This window comes from Calidris pugnax, unplaced genomic scaffold, assembly GCF_001431845.1.
Source record: "Calidris pugnax isolate Ruff unplaced genomic scaffold, ASM143184v1 scaffold13, whole genome shotgun sequence".
Taxonomy (NCBI): Eukaryota; Metazoa; Chordata; class Aves; order Charadriiformes; family Scolopacidae; genus Calidris; species Calidris pugnax.
The window spans coordinates 2998164-3019005 of record NW_015090810.1 but is presented as its reverse complement, the minus strand read 5'-3'; the positions used below and the strand labels follow the sequence as shown (position 1 = coordinate 3019005).

The 20842-nt window shown below is 44.6% G+C and overlaps 1 long non-coding RNA gene across 3 annotated transcripts in view; it reads right to left on the bottom strand.

The window, feature by feature from the left end:
* Window positions 1–13108: 13108 nt before the first annotated feature.
* The window catches only part of LOC106886013, a 100571-nt gene continuing 92837 nt past the window's right edge, over window positions 13109–20842 (bottom strand). For 2 of the 3 annotated variants that reach the window (XR_001411553.1, XR_001411555.1), the window contains one exon: window positions 13109–18059. This is a non-coding gene — a long non-coding RNA (uncharacterized LOC106886013). Of the gene's footprint in view, window positions 19271–20842 lie in introns of all 3 variants that reach the window. The other variant, XR_001411554.1, reaches the window with a different exon arrangement.

Sequence of the window (20842 nt, the reverse complement as noted above, 5' to 3'; positions counted from 1 at the left end):
TTTCCTGACAGTAAACCTTACCAGTAACGACCAACATGAAGAATGCATTGAGTACCTTGGCTTGTTCCACATCCTTTGTCACCAGGGCCATGCCCCATTCAGCAGTGAATCCCACATTTTCCCTAATTTCCCTCTGGGGGCTGGATGAGCCTCAGCAGTCTCTCCACAACATCCTGGATCCAAACCCCCAGAAAGCAGCAAAACTCCCAAGACAGCAGGTCAGTAGATGGGGAACTGTGTTCTCCACAGCGGGGAGTCTCCCACTGCCATCACTCCAGTGGACCTTAATGAACCCAGACACTCTCACCAAGAGCTCCCACCCACACCTTCTGTCTGTGGGTCTAGAATTCCCATTTAAGCTCCCATCTGGGAACCATGTCCTGGCCTGAGCTACAATATAAGTGTGCCTGTGCCCAGGCATGTCCTTTGCTACCCTGATGAAGCTTCCTGGATGGGCTCTGGACCTTTTGTTGTGCATAGTATTGCTTTCAGTCCTGTCTTCTGGATGGACCTTGAGCCTGCATTACAGGTAGGTTGTAGGTAGCTTTGTCCCTAGTTCCATGTCTGACACTGTGTCCTGCTTCCAGGATGATCCCTGGAGTTGATTCAGTGCCATGAGCTGCGTGATAGTCACCAGATGATTGGCAAAATGCCACTGTCACCTGCCTACTCTGCTAGGGGACAGAGGGGCTGTTCCTCATTGGATTGCAGAGCAGTCCATTCATTTGAGAGCACCAGCTCTGCTTGGGTCACCCTAAGCTCCCAGCTTGGCTCTTCTGAATGGCACAGCCCTACTCATGCTGCTTGCTGGCAGCCTCAGCCAACCCTCTGGTTCCCTCCACTCAACTTCATCCTCTTTCTGCTTCGAGAGCTTTCTGGGGAGGTCCCTCTCCATATATGCTTGTGTTGTGGGGATATCATTCTCCCACTCTTGTATGTAGGTAAATGTACTGCACATGTATGTAGGTAAACAAACTGCACATAGGATTAGAGGAGACTTCAGGTCCCACATGGGCTTCCCCCAGACTTTATTTTCAATTTCTAGCAACTGAATGTACTTTTGAAAGAAGAGTTTTTGCCCTAGAGATTTGCCACAAGGTGTTGCTGCTAGTTAATTCTGATTCTTCTCCACCCTGCCTCCCTAGCTGAGGTCTTAGAGACTTAATTTCCTTGCTGTTATCAACTAAATGCACGTCTGCTTTCTGATTCACTTAAGATGATTTTTAAATCAAGCCAGTGCTGCACATGATTCTTTCTAATTGGTACACTCTGACTTATCACCTTGGAGAAATCCTAGCCATGCCCTAAATCCTGATGATTAAGTCAGCCTCTTAATAATATCCCAAATCACTTCTATGCAGGTGTACAATAATAATTTTATGAGGCAGTTTCCTGGCTACAGAAAGGTGTAGGAGAACTGTGAGCCTGTCTCAGAGCGTACTGTTCTTTTTAATGCCAACCAAGAACCGTCTTGTCACCAAGGCATTGCTGTATGGTGCCAAGGGGGTTGCCTTCCTGTCTTCCCCTTGCCAGTTGCTAAAATATCTTTCTTGTCACTCTATTCCAGCCAATTTAGTGACCTTCCTCAGGAAACCAGCTGTCTGGTCGTGCACTGAGCACACCATATTACACATGTGTACCCAGACACGGCTCCCTTGGCTCATTCACATCATCTTGAAGTGGGATGTGGATAATCTCTGAACTTGCTGTTCCACAGTACCTCTGTATACATGGGGATGGTGGCATCTCTAAGAGGTTTCATGTCTCCTTGTTTTGACACTGTTCTTGATAGGAGTACTCAAAAAGAAGGGTTTCCATTTCATCAGGGGAACACGGCGAGCACTCTCATGCTGGCTGCCATAGCTCAGTTCACCTTTGAGATTATGCTCTGTCCTGTGAGGAGAGGCTGGTGCCCAGACAGGGCACAAGAAACATTGTCCCACAGTGGCATTGTCCGTCCAATGCTTATACTTTCTGTGATCCATCATCCCAGCCTGGAACTTTCTGTCAGTTGGGGAGGGGCTGAAGAGGAAAGAGATCAAGGGATAGGTGAAGATCATTTGACTACCCTTTTCCTTATTGTGAATCCTCTGGGCCAAAGTTCCATGTAAATCCCTTCTTGCTGAACCCAACCCAGAAACTGGGGTGCCACTTGCCACAGCCTACAGGTCAAGTTGTTCTACGCTGGGGCAGCTCTCCTTGAGACACAGCTGGAAGGAGCGCAAAGAAACAACGGTACACTGTGACCCAGCAAGGGAAACGGTAGTCCCGGCATACTGGCTGGAGTAGTCCCCTCCTCTTCTACTCCCTGGCCCAAAATGGCCATTCAGCTGGAGCAAACTGAAGAAGACACATGATAAATGCTCACAGACACACAGAGCTGTGCCTGGTAGCAGCTGCCGGCACGTGCTCACTGCTGACTTCTGCCCAGCAGAGCTGGAGGAAATGGTGACAGCTAAAAGGAAGCAGAGCTTTCAGATCAGGCAATTTAGATGCTGCCGCAGTGCCTGCTCACAGAGGCTTTACTTTCTGCTAATGGAAGGTGTTCTGAAGGGGCTAAATCCCTCTCTTAATCCACTCCCACGCCCTCATAGATTCACGACAGCTGACGGGCATCTTTTGTTCTAATGACTTTGGGCCTCGGGTGACTTCTTCTTTACCCACGTGCCCTTTGGATTTAGACTACATTAACCAGCAGTGTTACTTGCCTGCATATTAGTCAGCTGTTATGTGTTTTAACTAAGGAATAGCACAGTTGAGTTCACACATTTGTTAAGTGATTTATGAAAATACAGAAAGATTTGTTCAGATAACCTTAATGGATTTTATTAACACAGCACTAATAATTTAGCGCTTTGACAGAAAGAAAAGAGCCAGCACCCTCTGGCATCCTTAACCTAATTTCTCTTGGGTCATAGGACAGAGTGCAGTAACCCCTATACTCTGTTCGACCTCACCTTAAAGAGGGAAATTGAAGCATGGTTGGGCAGGTGCGGACCCCTGGAAACTCACATCCAGATTTTAGTGTGGCTGTGCTGGCAATGGCTTTCTCCTCAGCCTAGATCTAGGTAATGGGTCAGTCAAGGACTATGTACTGACCCCCACCTCTCTGTTTTCCTGAAATGTCTGCAACATTTTAATTCAAAAACATGGCAGACAGGTATAGCTTAGAAAGTTTTTTTTAATGAGGAGTTGTCATTTCCTGGTCAACAACCATTCATGAGCAAAGAGAATGTCCATCTGACATTACTGCCTTCCATCAGAACAGCCTTGTTTCTCATTAAGGTCAGCACAATGAGGGTGCACGCTTTGATGTCAGGAGTCCTGGATTTGGTTTCCTTCCCTATCTGGTTCCTTTCTGCTGGTTCATCGTGACATAAGCATGGACATAACATCTGGACCCCTGACAAAAATGATTTGAAATTTACAGGTGTGAAGACATCCACCTCTGCTATGGAGGTGAGCATCATTTTTCCTGCTTGGGTTACAAATTAAAGCTCTGCGATACTGTGTTTAGCAAACGCAAAGGTGAGGTGATTTTCAAAACACAAATGTTTTGGGGCACACAGAAATAGAGTTGGACTTGGGTCCTGAGCAGACATGGCATGGGAGCTACAGGAAGGCTCCGTATTAAAAGCAAACTCTCTTAGCTGAATGATCAGAGATGCCTTTTGCAGTTTATAAAAGTAAGTTTGTATACACGGAAAACCTTTGCAAAGTATAAACAAGATCAAAATGCAACCTCATTACTGGTTACCTTGGTAAGTGTTGTGCAGCACAGAGCTCTTTAAGAGAGAGATTTTGAGGAGAAGAAATGATGCAGCTAAAATATTATCTTCTAGGCTCATAGCCCACTGCTGCCTGTCAGTCACTAGATAAATTCTTCCTCAGAATGGTTTCCTTTGCCAGAGGGAGCACGGTGCTGTTGTCTGTGATACGCAGTTTCAAAAATGTGGGTTTCTGTTTGTCGGCTCAAGCTGTAGATGGGTTTTTGTCCATTCACTTGGGTTATCATGTCCAGTTGCTGGCTTATGGGTGCAAAGCAGGTGCCAGAGGACAGTCAAATTCGATTTCATGCTGTAATTAATTCTGGAGGAATAAAAATGCTTGCAGGAATATGACAGCACCTTCCATCTGCAAGCAGTGATGCTACATTCCAGCAAAGCTAAAAATACATCCTATTTACTCAAATGTAAAGCAATGGATTAATTTTCAAGCATATTTGTGAACAGTCGGAAGTCTCTGCCTAGCACAGAGAAAAGCCGCAGCCTGTATCTGAATGCTTGGGTCCTGGTGAATTCCTTCAAGCCCTGTGGAACAGTGCCAAAGGGGGAAATTGGCACCAATTATTTGATTGGGTTTGTGTCATGCCTCCAAATAGTGCAGTGTTTCTTTTACCAATGAGCCTACAGGAACCCAGTAGGAAACGCGTTGTCTTGGTGTGGTGAAGAACTAAGGCACAAGGTCAGGGTGCAGCAGGCTTGAAAAGTGGGAAGCACTAGATGGGTGTCACGGGAAGAGTTGTGGTTTGAAGAGACAAGGCAGTGGGGAAAGAGGAGAAACCTGCTTATAGGTAAACTCTAGTTTTCACTCTTAACTTGATCCATGTTGGACAAAAAGCAAAAAGGGGTTGCTCTGTCAACCTTGCCCAACTCTTGTCAAACACTAGGCAAGCTGTCTTTGTAAGAATAATGTAAGGCTAAGAGGGGGAAATGTATGTTGTTCCTGTTCACGGGGAGGTTGTGGGATGCTGTTTCTTCAGTTGCTTTTCCAATGGTAAGCCAAGAAGTAAGGATTGCATGTCCTTTAAACATATGTTATCAACATTGTGTCTGCTCTGCTGTTGACTAGGCTTCACCCTGCCTATATGAGTTAAGGAAAGCTGATATCGAGCAAGGCTCAGGAAGTTCCCCTGTTGACCTACTTTGAGCCCTGAGTTTCCATCTGTACTGCCACTACTCCCCTCATGAAGTATTTTAAAGGTGAAATGCTCAGTGTAGATAAATAAAATAAATAGTAACAGTGGTAATCTCAGTCACCCACTGTGTGGAGAATTGCTTGTGATGGTGTCCCATCACTCCATCCCTCAGCTTCACCATGCTTTTTAAGGTAACTTTGCTTTTAAAAAGGTAAAAATAGTTTTTCTTTAATCTCATTTTATTTTCAACATTGTAATTGCCTGTTTTCCCCCATTAACTCATGGTAAGGACAACAGCTGTAAGACAAACACATGGTAGTCTGTTTCCTCATGCCCCAACCTTGTCCCCATACCCCTGACCTTGCCTGTGGACCAGTCCTGCTCCCCCCACTATTTCGATACCAGCTGCTCCCTTTCACCCTGTCTCTTGCTCCTTGCGAGGTGCCAGCAGCTGGGTTGGTTCCTCTCTGCTGTAATACAACATTGCACAGTCTAACACCTGGTGGCACAATCCTGTTCTGACCGCAGGCCATGGAGCTTCATCTGACTTTGAGGAGCACGGTTCTCCACCTCCCAGCTGGTCTTCGGCTTTCTGGAAGGGCATTAGTGTCATTTCCCTTTCCACTGTGGCTGTTGCAGCACAACAGGGTTGATCCCTGTTTGGAAACAAGGTTTTGAGCTCGGAGGCACTGTGTTTTCTGTGCCTCTGTGGCTTGTTGGTGCCAAAGCCCAGCCAACTACCCATTGCCAGCAAGCTGTAGCAGAGAGCAGCTGGTAAAGGCTGGAGCAGGAGTCCCCTTTTGTTGCGGTCTTACCTCTGCTGAGAAGTGGCTTTGGTTAAGACTAGAGTTTGCCTTAGTGAAGTGGGGACTGTAAATAACAGCACACGTTTGTGACTTTCCTTGATGTGACCTTTGGCAAGGGCCACCTAGAAGACCAGCATGCACAATGACTGGGGCCGTTAGTGCCTGGCAGGGAGGCTCAGGTTTCTCAAAGGTCTGTTACTGTTTTATATGAGCAGAATCATGTTTGGCACTCAGACAGTACAGGGCTTTTTTCAGGAAAAGTATAAAAAAATTGCATTGGTGTATTTTCTTGTGAAGTCCTTCTACTCTGAATGTCTTCCTTTCACTAGTATGAACCTGGTAACCCCTCCTAGTCAGAAGGTTGTAATGTCATTGTGGAATGAGAGAAAAATACCGGTGGTGTTTTATTTTAGTCAGAGGACTCTGCAAGCTGCCAGTGCATGAGCCTCCCTCCAGCCTGCCTCATTCTGACCTAAGAGCTGCCACCTACCCCTTTGCTCTTGGGGTCACAGTCCCAGAGCTTGTACCCTGCCCCATGTCTTTCTGCTCCCTGCATCTTTGTTCTTGTTGAACAGGGGAAATACATTATGACCAGGTACTATGTCTTTGTGTTGTGTCTTACCTCTATTTTCCTACAATAACTTCAGATCTTCCCACGCTCTCCTCCTCCTCTGTGCTATTTATCCACATCTGTTGGTACTCATGTGTCTCCTGCTCCATTGTTCTTCTATATGTTTTGATTAGGATGTCCAGCACAGCTTTAGTTCCTTTAATTTAATCATCTTTTATCTTGCTCTTCATTTCTCTTTCTCAGAAGCTCATTTCTTGCTGTATTAAGTTCATTCCTCTTGTTGGTTCTTCCTCTGTTAACAAAATGAGGTGTAATGAGCATCTATCAAGATCCATTTTCCATTTACCCTTGAAAGCATTACGATCACTTTTGATTAAAATACAGATGGGCTTGAGTGGAACCGAGGAATAATTAAAATGAAAGAAAACTCACCTGAAGGCTTGTTTAAAATTTCATCTGAATCCAAATCTGTATTTCCCTATCTTTACCCCATGTCTACACTTTGTGCTCTTTTATAACCCACAAATCTCTTTGGTATTAGGAATTCAGAGATCATTTGTCTTACATTACCTGTAGTGCTAGGATAAAGTTGAAATATATAAGTCTCAATTTACCTCCCTGGAACTGAAAGATTAGTCATCTGTAAGCAGTCAATTGTGCTGATTACAGTGATCACTAAACCAGCCACATCCTCATCTTACTTGCTCTGTTGTTTTAAAACTGGAAATGATTGCATCAGCTTCATTTCTGCTGCATGTTCTCGCTCTCTGTCTCTCTCCCTTTTTTCCTTCTAATTCACATTTATTTTGAACTGAAAATGAAACATCATAGATTATCTTTAAAATACAGCTGCTAAACATAAGGTACAACCCTTACAGAAACAACAGCCCATCTGAACACAGAATATTTCTCCTCTACATAAGTGTACCCAAACCAAAGAGATTGATTATAACTGCTTGATTGATAGGTTTGTATCATCCGTCTTGTGTTCATTTTTCTTCTGATTACTTTTCCCACCACAGATGCAACACAATCCATCCAGCGCATCCTGGGCAGATCATCATCTTTTAAGGATGACTTCCCTACCACACTTAGTGACAGGTGAAGGCATTTCCTTGCAGCTATGCATCTGAGAGGCGGAGGGACAAGACGGATTGGACCAAGCGCTCCAAACTGCAGAGATTTCTCTTTATGTCAGATATCTTAAGTATGTGGTACATTTGTTGACTGCCAATGTTAGTGCCAGCATTGTTCCTTCTTGGAAATTCCGTATTAAATTGTTTCAAAGGCATAATGGGGACCTGGATGCTGTTTCTGAAAGAACAAGTTTTCCTTTTCTGCTCAGTTATCTTTGTAGCGTTCATGTATTTCTATAGTAAATTCCCCTGCTCTAAACTCTGAACAAGGAGTTAGACATGTGTTTAACTCCTCCTTCCTTCACTGAATTTCACTGAATTTTGCTCTTCCTTTGCTCTTTTTTTCAGACCAAAAATGTATCTTTCCCCTAATTTAAATTACAGCTGCAAGAACATACCAGATCACTGGAATGGAGGGATCCACGATTCCAGTATTCCCATTTCCCTGTGTGCTTCTGGTTGTCAAGCTGCTAAGTGTGAATGGAGTTGAGACGTCCAAGTTCACAGGTAGATTTGGCCTCTGGCTTTCTTCACTGAGACTCTGCAAACTCTCTTTGCTTGAAAATCTGTGTTATAAGGAGTTTGATCTCTGCTATCTGCTCAGGGAAACATTTCTTTTTCTGTCCTACTTAGCTTTATGTGGAATAGTTCCTCAAAAAACCCATTATTTTCTTTTCCCCTACATGATACCTAATTGTTAATTGATTGTTCCCTAAAAATTAGTGAACAACAACACTGCATAATAGAGGGTATGTCCCTGTGCTGCCAGACACTGGCAATTACGGCACTTTGTTCTGTGTCTGAAGGTTCATGAAGGTTATCTCTGTCTTTCTGGTGGAGGGAGGTTCATCTGGCTGATGATACTTGTGAGATGGCTTGTGGGTGCACTTGACAGGTAGTACTTGAGCTGATACGTTTGGATGCTGCAAATTGTTCCCAAAGAGCCTGACTGTTGTAGGCCATGGAGAAATCTTTGTTAGGGGATGCTGCAGCCTGGGGAGAGGAGCAAAACTCAGGAGCTGTTAAAGCTGAGGGACTGGAGATCTGAGCTCTGTTCTGATGTTGGTGGCACAAATCTGTCTGGTCCTGGGCACAAAGCGTGGTTCTCTCCCATTCAACTCCCTTAGTACATGGAGCACAAGTGAGGTTGTCCGCACAGGTGGAGGACAGAGGGTTTGCCCGAAAGCTTGCCACAGGGGCTGTGCTGCCCTTTGACTGCTCCAGCCTGCAGGCAGGGTGTGTGTAGACAGCCCGGGTATCAAATCTTGCTGCACGGTATCAGCAGCGTGTGGCACCTTCTCCTGTGGCAGGCAGCCCTGGCCTCTGCCCTTCAGGAGAAGGAGGGGTTTCCAACAGCTGGCTGGCTGAGCTGATGTCTGTCCCGGCATCCTTCCGCAGCTGTCCTCCCCATAGCGCAGGGGAGGGACGAGTGAAGGGGGGGTACGGATGCTGCTGTTGGGAAATGCCATTTCTCTGTTGCTGGGCAATGCAATTTCCTGGTTCCTTCTGTACTCATCAGGCACAGATTATTTCTGCCTTCAGCTTTAATGAAGAAACGATGTCAAGAGACAGCAGTGGCAAACCCAATCTTGCATCATCACCTTGCAGGTACAAGCAAAAGCAGCTGTACCGCCACGCTAGTATTTAACTAGTCAGGGTCCTTTCAGAATAAATGCAGTGTGACTGAGCAGCAACTTCACCGTTTAAAGTGAAAATCAACACTTCCCAGCAGTGAGTAGATCATTAAACATTTTGTTGCATGAGCCAGCATCACTTTTCTAAAAAAAGGTGTCGGGATGTTCAGCCAAATGAGCAATTCGGCTGGCTTAACTTTCCTGACCGCTTTCTAATTTGGTTTTAATGAAGATATAATTAAGAGGTAATGTCAGTAGAGCAGAACATTGTCACAGGATAATGGTCTCCTGCTGCTGCATAAATGGTAAATGCAGTAAATACAGAAGGAAAGCCGGAATGTTTATTTTCAAAGCAGGAGGCATTGATCCTGGGACACTCTTCTGTTTTGATACCTTCATTTCCATTTTGTCAGAAGAACGAGGAGCAGCAGATTGAATCCGTTTTGGCCCCCTCCTGCTTGGCAGGAGTAGGAGGAGAACTCTCAAGGTGGCTCTGCTGCAGTGGGGACGCGCTGCTGCTGACGGCGGCTCAGGGGTTAGACTAGCAATTGCTCACTTTAACCTGATTGTCCCATGGCATTCGTGCCGCCATAGGGAATGCAGCAATTGTGCGCCTCAGTCAATCGGCGCTACAGAATAACTTGGCCATGATAGTACTGTTTATGAAAGCGAGTCTCCTTATGAAAGAAACAGGCCTTTTTATTTTTTGACTAGCTGGAGCTTATGATGTTCGTCTTTCCTGGTGAATAGCGTCTGTCTTCCAGCATTGCAATAGCAGAAATAAGGATTTTATGTTCCAGCACATATCGTTCACCTCCAATGCAATTCAGGCTGCAAAATTATTTCCATTCTGAACTTCAGTTCCCATTTTTCTTTTAAGTTTTGCGAAACTTCTTTAGGGAGAAATTCTCTTCCCAGGCATTTAAGCCAAGTAATAGCTTTAACCATTCCTTGCGTTATGAAGGCTGACAAGATATACTATCTCCTAAAGCTAAGACTGTTTTTTCAAGCAGAAAACTGCATGAAATAACTGCAAATGAGACTTATGCTAAAATATGTATAAATCTTGGAAGTTAAAACTTCCTGAGAAATTAGTACTAGTTGAAGAGAACTGCCTTTGTTCTGTCTGAAATATTTGGCTTTTTGAATTTGCAAACTAATGACAATTTAGAGCACAAAGAGTAAATCTTAAATCTTCCAGGGTGCCCGAGGAATAATGCCTCTTATATAGTGCTCTTCATCAATGGCTCACAAAGCATTTTATGCTGATCAGAATGAGGGCTAGCCAGATACGGGTTCATTAAAAAAATCCAAGGCTCTTACATTTCCATTCTGGAGGCAAACCTAGCCTTTCAAAAATGCTAATAAAAAATGAGTGACCATTACTACACCATATGTTAAGTACATCCAAGTTGAGGGGGATTTGCCTTCAATTCCGGAGTAGGCCTTGTATTTAAATGTCCCTTAACCACTGTGTTGCTTGCAGTCATTTTGCTCTTGCCTAGGGGAGATGCTCACACTGATGGGGATGAGATGGGCTCCATGGGTTTGTGGCCAAGCAGTTGGCTGGCAGATGGAAGTTGCAGTTCCGAATCCCCCTTTTGGCTCATGTAGGTTTGAGCTGAGTCTGTCGTCTTCTGCAAGAGGACATGCTGCCCCTTCATTCACCCCAGTGACATTGTGGAGGGCAGATGTTCTTCCTCTGCTTCTCCTTTGTGAATTACAACACTTACCAACTCCCTGTTGCCTTGTGTGAAGCACCAAGCAGTTGTTTTCCATTTACTCCTCCACAGCTGAGGTAGAGCGATCTCTCTGATGAAATGGGACATCTCCCTCTGGACCAGAGAAACTTGCCTGCCACACATAAATTGTTATGACAGATGCATTCCTAGGAAAGGCTTGTTTTGTCATATCGCTGTTTTACAGCCAGGAGAAATTATTTTACCAACCAACCAGCCCTCAAGTCAGCATCTTAGCATCATCTTCTCAGACAGGAAAGACAAGACATCATAAGCTAACGTGAAACCAATGGCAGATCTGGATGTAAGACACGAGTGCTCAGTGTCTTGAGCGCTCAGCACATTGCTTTACCCTTAATTGCAGAGAGAAATTGCAGTATTAAAAGCTGTGAGTGTTTTCAGAGATAATGATGTGAATTTGGAAGACTATATGAATATAAGTGTCATGGGGCTGCATTTACATCGGGGTCACCCCATCAGAATTTTGCTTATGGTATGTCATGCAGTTTTGTATCTCCACAAGCTGTGTCCCGTGCCGTCCTGTCATTTAGCTGTTGGTATGGCCCCAGGAAGCTGAAAAATCACATGCAGGAGTTGTAGTTGTGTAAAGTTATACTCGCATAGCCAAAGCAAATGTTAGAAATAGAAAGGTACCCAGAGTAACAGGGTCACTTCATCCTGAGCTGGCTCCTGCTGAGACACAGGTGAGGGCCAGCTCCCCCAAACTGAGCCACTCCTCCACCAGTTCTCTTTAAAAGCTCCTGGGGACAGAAGGAGGCTATCTTCTAGCTGGAAGCTGCTGGGAGGCCACTTATTTCCTTTCAAGAATATATCTCATGCAGTTTACCTACAGTGTTAGGAGCTGAAGGAAATACCACAGGACTTTCCTATGCTTCCTGGGGGGAGAGCATTGTGCTTTGGATGTTCTTTATACTCCTGGGTGAGGAAGCCATTCTCTTCCCCAAAAGATGGCCTCTGGCAGAGCCCTGGGGTGCAAGAGGGCCAACGTTCCTCCCTTTGAGGAGGCCATTTGCATCTTTTCCCAGCTGAGTGCGCCTTGCCCAGCTGAGGGGCAAGAGGATGGTGGATGCAGAGGAAGAAAGCTCTGCTGGATGCACGGTGTGAGTAGCAGGAGGGAGTCAGTGGCTGTAACGCAAAGGGCACCTGAGGTTACTTTTCCACTTTTCTCAGGACCCTGCAGAGAGGTGGCCATGGTGTACCTGGGGGCAAGCAGGGGGGAGCTGCAATGTCCCTGGTGCTGCAAGCACCGTGAGAGGTCCAGCAGCTCAGAGAGGTGCGAAAATGACCAGAGAGGTTGCCTGGGCCATCCTCAGCCACCCAGCCAAACCTTGGGGCTGCAGCAGGGATGGGAGCAGCCCTGGTCTTAGCACAGGTAGCAAGGGGCAAGCTCCTCTTCCTGGTCGCCAAACCCCTGTGCCTCCAGGATGTGCTCTCTGCTTCACTACGCCACCAAAGGGCTGTCACCAAAAGAGACTTATGGGGCTGTCTGCTGGAAAGTAAAGCTGAGGAGGGAAGAGCAAGGAGCAACGTATTTCCCTTTAAATGAATAGGGATCTCTCAAGATTTCCCCTTACCCTGTGGGAACATTTCACTTTCCAGTGAACAGCACTATAAATTTTACCTATTGGTAGAAGTAAAGATGTTATATGGTTGTCCAGGCTGAGCTATGATTGACTTAAAGTCTAACAAATCATTCCCTTTCTCTCCTCCCACTGGCCATTAACCACGCTACACACAGCACCCGCTTTGCCTTTAAAGATAACCAGGGTGGGAGGGAACAACTATCACCAGCACTTAATGAATGATTTTTGACCCATCCTGCTTGTCTATAAGGGCACAAGGAAAACAAGCAGAGCAGAAATCCTCTGGTGAGAAGCAGGCTGAGCTGTGCTCCAGAGCATCATGCCCGTGCTGTCAGGAGATGGACCACTCCATGGGAAGCTGAAGGGGCTGCTTCCTCAGTGAGGTGTGGGGTGCTGGAGGAAGGGATGAGGAGTCAATGGGAGCCTCACTATGAAGGGTTTTTTGCTGCAATGTTGCATGTTGTGATGGAGGAGACACAGTGGAGTATTTCCAGCGAGAGATGGTGCATTTGTACCAAATCAGTATGCATGCTGTTTTCTCTGTTGGAATATTGTCGTTGTCCTTTATTACATTAAAGGGGAACATCTTTATCTCATGGTGATTTGGGTGGGATGTGACATCGCCTAATGTAAAAAGGGCCTGTAATATCAAGGAGACAACCGTGAAATAACGCATTACACACTAAATTGAACAGCAGGCTCATTTACATTCCTTTAATTTGGAAATATGAACATTCAGAAACTCTCTTCTCCACTTGCATTCCCTTATTTGGGAAACATGTAAATTACATTTATGATAATTTAGTATTTAACTGGTACAAGCATTGCAAATTCCAGAAGCAAACCTTTCAAAATAGACAGGAGCTGTGCCAGCTTCCTTTGCAAACGTGTGTGGTAAAAGCCACCTCTGCGGATGACTCCGAATGCAGCATCTCCAGCTTCTGGACCTGATCTTGCAAGTGCTTGTAAAGCAGATGGGATGGCTGGGGTGAGGCTTGTAGAGCTGGACCTTTTGTCCCAATCATGGTGTAGGCTTATCGCGTGTGGCAGATGGATTTAATTTATAAACTGAGTGCATCGCCTCTTCTGTTGTGTGTGGAGTAGTTTTTTTGCAGCCTATGAGCAGAACCACAGATGAAAACAATGGCAAAGGACCTTTTGGATCAGCCATGCTTGAACGATGCTGAGATGCCTTTTCTACAATGGTCCCACTGCTACATTTTCCAGTCTCCCCTCGGAAACCTTCTGCCGATAGCGACTCGTGTTCAGTTGCTCACCAGACAGCTTATTCGATTGCCTGTGTAATAGCCCTTATTATTAAGTCATTTCTCTTGTATCTAAATGGGATTGTTCCACTTTTAATTCAAGACCCTTCTACCATCTCTGCTGCAGGGAAGGTCCGTCCTAATAGCTCACAAATACTAGTGTTCCTCCCAGCGTTAGCTGGGGCTCCCTCCTGCCCTGCAAATTGCTTTCCATCACACCCGTCACACGCAGTTCCCTTCACCCTTCCCCCTGCCCATCCTTAAGTCCCCGACCACTTTCCAGTGTCCTTTTTAGAAAGTGAGGCTTAAAAATGCTTGCCCTGCTCTGGCTCCAGCCTTGCCCAGACTGCATAATGCTGCACTCATCACTCCCTTTTTGTCACATGGCAGATCCCACTTTATGCTCTACACCTTGGGAGAGTGATCGCCCTCCTCCCAGTGTGAGCTCTTGAGCTCTTCATTACCCACTACAGCCCCAAGGTCTTTTCTATATTAATCTTTTCTAAATATCTGTGCTGATTGTTGTTATTTCTCTCCAGGTGCATTAATGTCACACTCATCAATATTAGATAAATTTTATTTTGTTGACATCTTCCCGTGACTCAGGGCCTGGCAGATAATTCTGCAATGAGGATTTACTGTCCCTTTTCACCTATTCATTTTATATTTTATTTCTTTCAATGCTATCAAGGTTAAACATAGTTTTGCCTCATGTAGATCAAATGTCTGGAGTACAGAGGGGAGTAAAAATATTTGGATAAATAATGGAAAGCTGAAAGTGGGATTTTTTTAGAAAAGCAAGAAAAATATATTCTTTTCTTGTAAAGCATAAGGCTTGTATTTAAAATTTCCACCTTGCCCAAATTTGATTAAAAAAAAAAAGAGGTAAAGAGAAAAAATATAACATCATCTTAAAAAAAAAGTTAGAAACCTTTGTCAGACCTGAACTTTTATGTGAGCATTTTTGTCTGAGTTATACAGCTTTTCCTACAGAAACTTGCAGAAATCAAAGAGAAAGCAGTAGTTGAGGGGAATCCCACCTGCAAGAAGGAAGGCACAATGAAGTAGGGGTCTAGTTAAATGAAGAAAGACCTCATTGCTCAGAGACCCAAGTAACTGGGCTGAGGTCAGAGGAGCAAATGAAGATCTCATGCCTATTTCTCAGCCATGGTCACTTTACAAATCATGTCTCATGCACTGTGCACTGATGCCCTACCAAAACAAGCCCCTGCCAGTGCATGAAGATGTAAGAAGCTCTGGGTATATGTCTATTAAGAGCTGCCGGTGCTCCTGAAATGGCATCAAGCTGTGTCTGCTTTTTGGCACTAAAATAAGCCTGACATTTTATGGAGATCCAAAGACAACACCATTTGACATTCCCAGTGGATGGCTAGCTCCCAGATACCATTACCAACTCATGGCAAATAATTTGAAGTTTTGTTAACCTTCTTAGTACATCTGCCTTGCACCTGCATTGCTCACTCCCAATGGGTTTGAGGAACATTGGCTTAAGGTTAGCCCTGAAGCAAAGATGGGTTCGGGAGAGGAACCCAAACAGGACTCCTTGATTACATGAGATTTGCTCTGACAGATTCATTTTCAGTAATTGTATCTTCACACCTGATTTAGGGCTCCTCAGCAGACAGCATTGGAAGCTGATTTCTTTGAAAGTAAATACCTAGCAGCCAGGACTGTAACAGATGTTATGGATGGGACCAGTAATTCACTTAACTGTGTCTGAAAACCCCTCTTTTCTATACATTTCTCCTCAATATTCTCCTGGGCAATCACTAGCCCTACTAAATTTGTGGTTCTCATTTAATTCCCTGACATGTTCTTATTTTTTAAAGCTTTATTTTCAGCTATTGAAGTGCAAGAAATTGCTTTTGGCCTCAAGCCCTGCTTTCTAGAGAGGCAACGAGAGATTCCACTCCCGGTAAGTGGACAGGAATTTTCTCCCTTTCTGCTTTGGTGTGAATGGCTGTGAGGGCATTTCTCAGCCCACCTGCACATTTCCACACTGGTCTGTGCTCCTGGTGGATGCAAAACCTTCTCCTGCTCTCTCAGTGGAGGGCACAATATTCATACCAAGCCGCTGTGATAAAGCAGAAACTTTTTTTGAGATGAAAGCCTTGGTTTTAGGCACAGTCAACATAGCCCTCTGCCCTCAGGCTTCTTAATGTATCTCTCTCTGTAAAACCACTACCCAGCAAGCAGTTAGTTACAGCATGGGTAGACTGTCTTCAAGAAATGAGTGGAGCCCAGATCTCCTGGCCCAGGGATAAGGAGGGCAAGTGGGACCTGTGCTGAGACCGAGTCCCCCTGGAGAGCACATGGTGGGGCAAGAGGCATCTCTTAGCTGCGGCAGGTCAGACTGCCATGGAGGGGCATGGACAGCAGGTGGGACCCCACGGAGGGGTTGCCCCATGGCACAACCCCCTGTCATAGAATCATAGAATCATTTAGTTTGGAAAAGACCTCTAAGATCATAGAGTCCAACCATGAAGAGGGGCTAAGTGGCAAGTACCATTCTGAAAAATGTTGTCGAACTAAGTCTGTAACCGTGGACCCATTTAGATGGCACAGCTGGGGCTTCCAGTCATTTCCCATCTTGAACTGCCACATCTGTTCCAAGCTTAGCTGAAGCCCTGAGGTCACATCTGAAATACTGCTTCCTTTCACAGCCTTTGAAACATCTTTATCACCCAAATCAAAGGATAAGTTGAACAAAAGTAAGATTTGAGAGCAATTTCAACCGGATTGCATTCTATAACATCTTTATAAACACAAACTTATGTTTAGGTGCTATGTTGAATTGGTGTTCCAGAAACACCACAGTCTGTGAGCTGTCACCTAGCTGTTGGTTACATGGGGCTTCTCCCCATGTTTTAAAACTTCTTCCTGATTTGTCTTTGGGTTTACATCAGTGGCTCTCCCCAGGCAGGGGGACCAGGCTGCAGGGGGTCAGGGTGAGGTGACAGCCCTGGCAGGAGTCACCCAGTGGGCATCAAAGAGTGGCATCCTCTTTGGAAACAGGTCTGCAGTCATCCAGCCCATGGCATTGCTGAGGTTAAAAGGTAAGTGCTTTGGATGGCACCTCTCCGAGGGGGAATGTAGATGCAAGCGTAGATGCCATGCACAAGTACTCATTCTTTTCATGGCATTACATCAGAAATGTTGCTGAAATCATTACAAATTATGTTTGCTGTATAATCTTTTTTTCCTTTACCTAGTCTATAATTACAACACCTCCAAAAAAAAAGGTGTATTGGATTTTTCTGTCATGATCTATGTTTAGGGCTTGGCAGGATTCAATTTTAATTTCAACTTCAATGATAACATTTTATTACACATGTTCTTTATTTATAGTTACTCACTGCTTATTTATACTGATGTAAATATCTTTCGACCTGCATCCAGAAAAGTACTATTATCATTGGTTGAAAGAAAAGCATCCTCCCTCTTTTGAATAGCTGGTGTGATTTCAGACAGATGGGGTCTACAAATTCATCTACATCACAAAATTTAGCCCTTAATCTAGACAGAAAAGAAATGACAAATACATTACAAAACTCTTACTGACAGAGCCTGTCCACACTTTGTTTTCTTGGAATACTGCACAAGGTGACAACATGATTCACGAGTGACATTCAATGTGACTTTGGACAAGCTAGAAAAGGCTCTTTTTTGGGGGGGTGTGGGGCGGGGAGAAATAGTTTGTGCTATTAAAAACAGAGTTGAGCTGAGAAAAGAAAAACATTGTTTTAAGTATTTTGTGCATTTAGATAACCCAAGAAGATCCCATATGGAATATGAGCAAGTGCTAACCGAAAGATCATTAATCAAGTAATACGCCTACTGGAAACAAAACCCACAACAGCTTAGAGAAAACAGACAAAAAGTTAGTCCATGATTAAATACATAAGTGGATTTCAGTGCTGGAGCACCCTGTTTCAGAAAGGAAGTAACATGTGACTGTGGACAGCCATGGATCAGGCATCTCATCATCCAGCTCCTCAGGACCCCGAGATCAATCAGCTGATACCCAACCAGTGGAAAAAGTTTCCTGAATCAGGGCTGCTTGCTGGAAAGAGAAATTACAGGAGTGCCCACCAGGAGGAAACCTCTGGTTTGTCCAGGAGAATTAAGCCTCAAGTCTGCAGAGTCCGTGTGGGCACAGAGACTGGGTTTCCACTGACTCCTGTCAAGCTGAAGGATTCACCTGCACAGGAAAGTGGTAGGATGGTGGGCATGTCTTCTCCATTCCCCCACCTCAATGGCCACCTCCCTCCCGAGGTACCGACCAGAGAACTTCTCCACCTTCTGCCCACGAGCATGGCTGGGCAAAGAGGTGTTGCTGGGATCTCTTGTTTTTGTTCAGTAATGCTGAAATGTGAGAAATATCATGGCAAAATTTTCATCTGCAAAGGGAAATGCTTAATTTTAAAAGAATAACATAGAATAATTGGTCCCCACATGCAGGAAACATGGGAGTTATCGGTTCAGAGGTGCAAAGAGGGACAATGGGAGCTGACTGCTCCCATCTTGATGCCGGTAGTTTTTGCTAAGTGGTTTGGCAGAGCAAATCAAAAAAGCCAAGCCTATAGCTTTTTTCTGTTGCCACCCTAATAATCGTAAGTGCTCTGAGGAAATCGCTACTCAGCATTTTACCCAAAGTATTTGTGGAACAGGCCTTAAGAATTATTGATAGTAAGAAACTTAACAGATATTAATGAGCATTTTCCCCAAGCTAACGTATCACCAGAGAATTTACTAGTCCTAATGTGCACTAAATTTGAAAAGTACAATTTTAATTCCATCCTAGAGAGTATTTAAATCTTAAAGAAAATTACCGACTAACTAAATAGGGGATCTGAAATACAATTGTCAGAGCTGAAATCTTCTTTACCTCCCCACACAAAACCAACCAAGTTCATCAATCTCAAAGTTTTTCTTCAATACTTCATTGCCAGGCACTGTTTTCAAATTCAGGTGAAGGGTAAAACCAAAATCAACACTAAATAAATCATTAAAAACTCTGTGTAGTAAATAAGAAAGGCATTAGATCAGACTAGGCTCTTGATTTATGCCAGAGATGCAGCCGTGCAGCAGTATGAGAGAGCAGAGTGCTTCAGGACCTGTCTAACAAGATGTTATGTTTTTCCACATGCAATGAACAGCTATATATCAATGCAGAGGACAAAACAATCCTTCAAACACTCCTCACTTTACAGGTGTGGCACAGATGCCCTGTTGATGAAGTTCAGTTCTTGGCTAGGTCCAAATGAATAGGGTTGTTTGGTCTGCCCTAAAATTTGGCGTATCTCACAGAGGGAAGGAGGCAGAAGGTGTGGGCTGGGAGAAGCAGACATCAGTTTGAGGAGAAGGTTCTCCCTGTAACAGCTGCTCTTTTAGCATCGTGTGAACGGGTGAATAAGTACAGATGTGTGCGAAGATCTGGGAAACAATCCTGAATAAGCTCAGTCTCTCAGCACGTACTCTGCAGTGTCTTGACATCGGTTCACCTTTGATGATGCAAGACTGGCAGCGATCCTCAGGAAAGCATCTGGCTGCCTTGGTAGGTAAATGAGTAGCAGCTGGAAAAAAAAATTGAGTTCACGCAGGGACAGAGGCATTGAAGGGCTTTCTGAGCTATTGATTTTTGCATGTGCTCAAGGGAGCACAATGGGGAAACAGATTTTGTGTCAGCTCAGGTTACCCAGAAATTTCTGTAATTTGCCATCCAGCCCAGTTGCTAGATTGATTGAACCTGGTTAACACCGCTTAATAACCAGCGCAAACGATCTTTGAAGCAAATTATTAAATGTTCAAGAAAAACCTGCTCCAAATCCTTGCTAAAGGGATTTGTGTCTTCAGTTGCTACACAAAACATTTTGTGTGACTACTGAGATGTATAATAGGAGAAAAGCAGCGCTGACTGTCAGCTAGGATGGCAATTGTGGTTACATGGCCCAGCTATGTGGCCCTTTCTACAGGTGAGTGTCATGTGTCCAGCGGGGTGCTGGGCTTCCTCTTGCCTAATTGTCCCCCTCTGCCCCCTGCATGGCTGGACCTCAGGTGCCCTGAGACATTCAGCCATTGGGTGGGAAGAGGACACAGCTCACAGCTCCTCTTCCCCTCATATCCCACAAGTTTTTTTGCTCCTGTCCAACGTCCTTCTCTTTATACAGCCATTGTAGTTAATTTAATTTTGCAAGAACACCATATTAACATTTCCTTGCAAGCACATAGAGCCAACACACGCATTGTGCTCGCTCGGGGACCATACCTGCTCCCTTGCTGATGTCTTGGAATCAAAGTTCCTCCCAGAATACTCTATATGGAGGTGAGGGGTGCAAATTGGCAGTTAATAGCCCTTTTCACAGCAGTCTCCAAGACACCTCTGCCCCCAGAGCCAATTCAAAACACAGCTCTGCCTCTTCCTGTGTAGGTCTCCCAGCTGATCACTCAGCTTTAATCATTAGGACCTGATTGCTTCAGGAAAGATGAATGCATTGCCGGGGCTTTTTTGCGTCCTGTTGTTCATAAATCACTGTTCTTGTCACACAATAACTGTAATTATTACTTTTCTGGACCTTTGGCTGATTGTCTTAGCAGAAGAGAAAAAAAAGCAGCAGAAAAGGGAGGGTGCAAAATCAGACATCTTGGAAATAACAATAACCTCTTGCTATTAGAATTATTCCCTTTAGGTCAGAGCCCATATGTACACACACATGCACATGTTGCTTCTTCTACTCCACAGTGCCTTGGATAGTTTGTCTAGTTTTAAATTGGCCAAAGTAGATGAAGGCTGGCAGAAGGTTATTTTTAATCTGCTAATGTGTTATGGGAGACTGTTCCAGCAATGAAGCATAGAAGGAGAGGGAAGGCAGAGGGAAAATGTAAAATAAGTTTGTTTGAACTAAAGGAGCACATGATGTGAGAATTTCAAAGCTCCTGGTACCAGATTATTCCGGTAGGGAAAAAAAAAAAAAGAACTTTTTTTTTTTTCTTATTCCCTGACAGGACATGTCCCTGTGTACAACACAGGAGTCTTGGCTTGACTGAGTCTGTGGTGAAGGGATTAGGGAGAGCCTCATTATTGAAATTTTCCAGAAAGCTCCTGGCTGGTTCCGTAGCTCAGCATAACAAGGAGTGTCACCACTAAT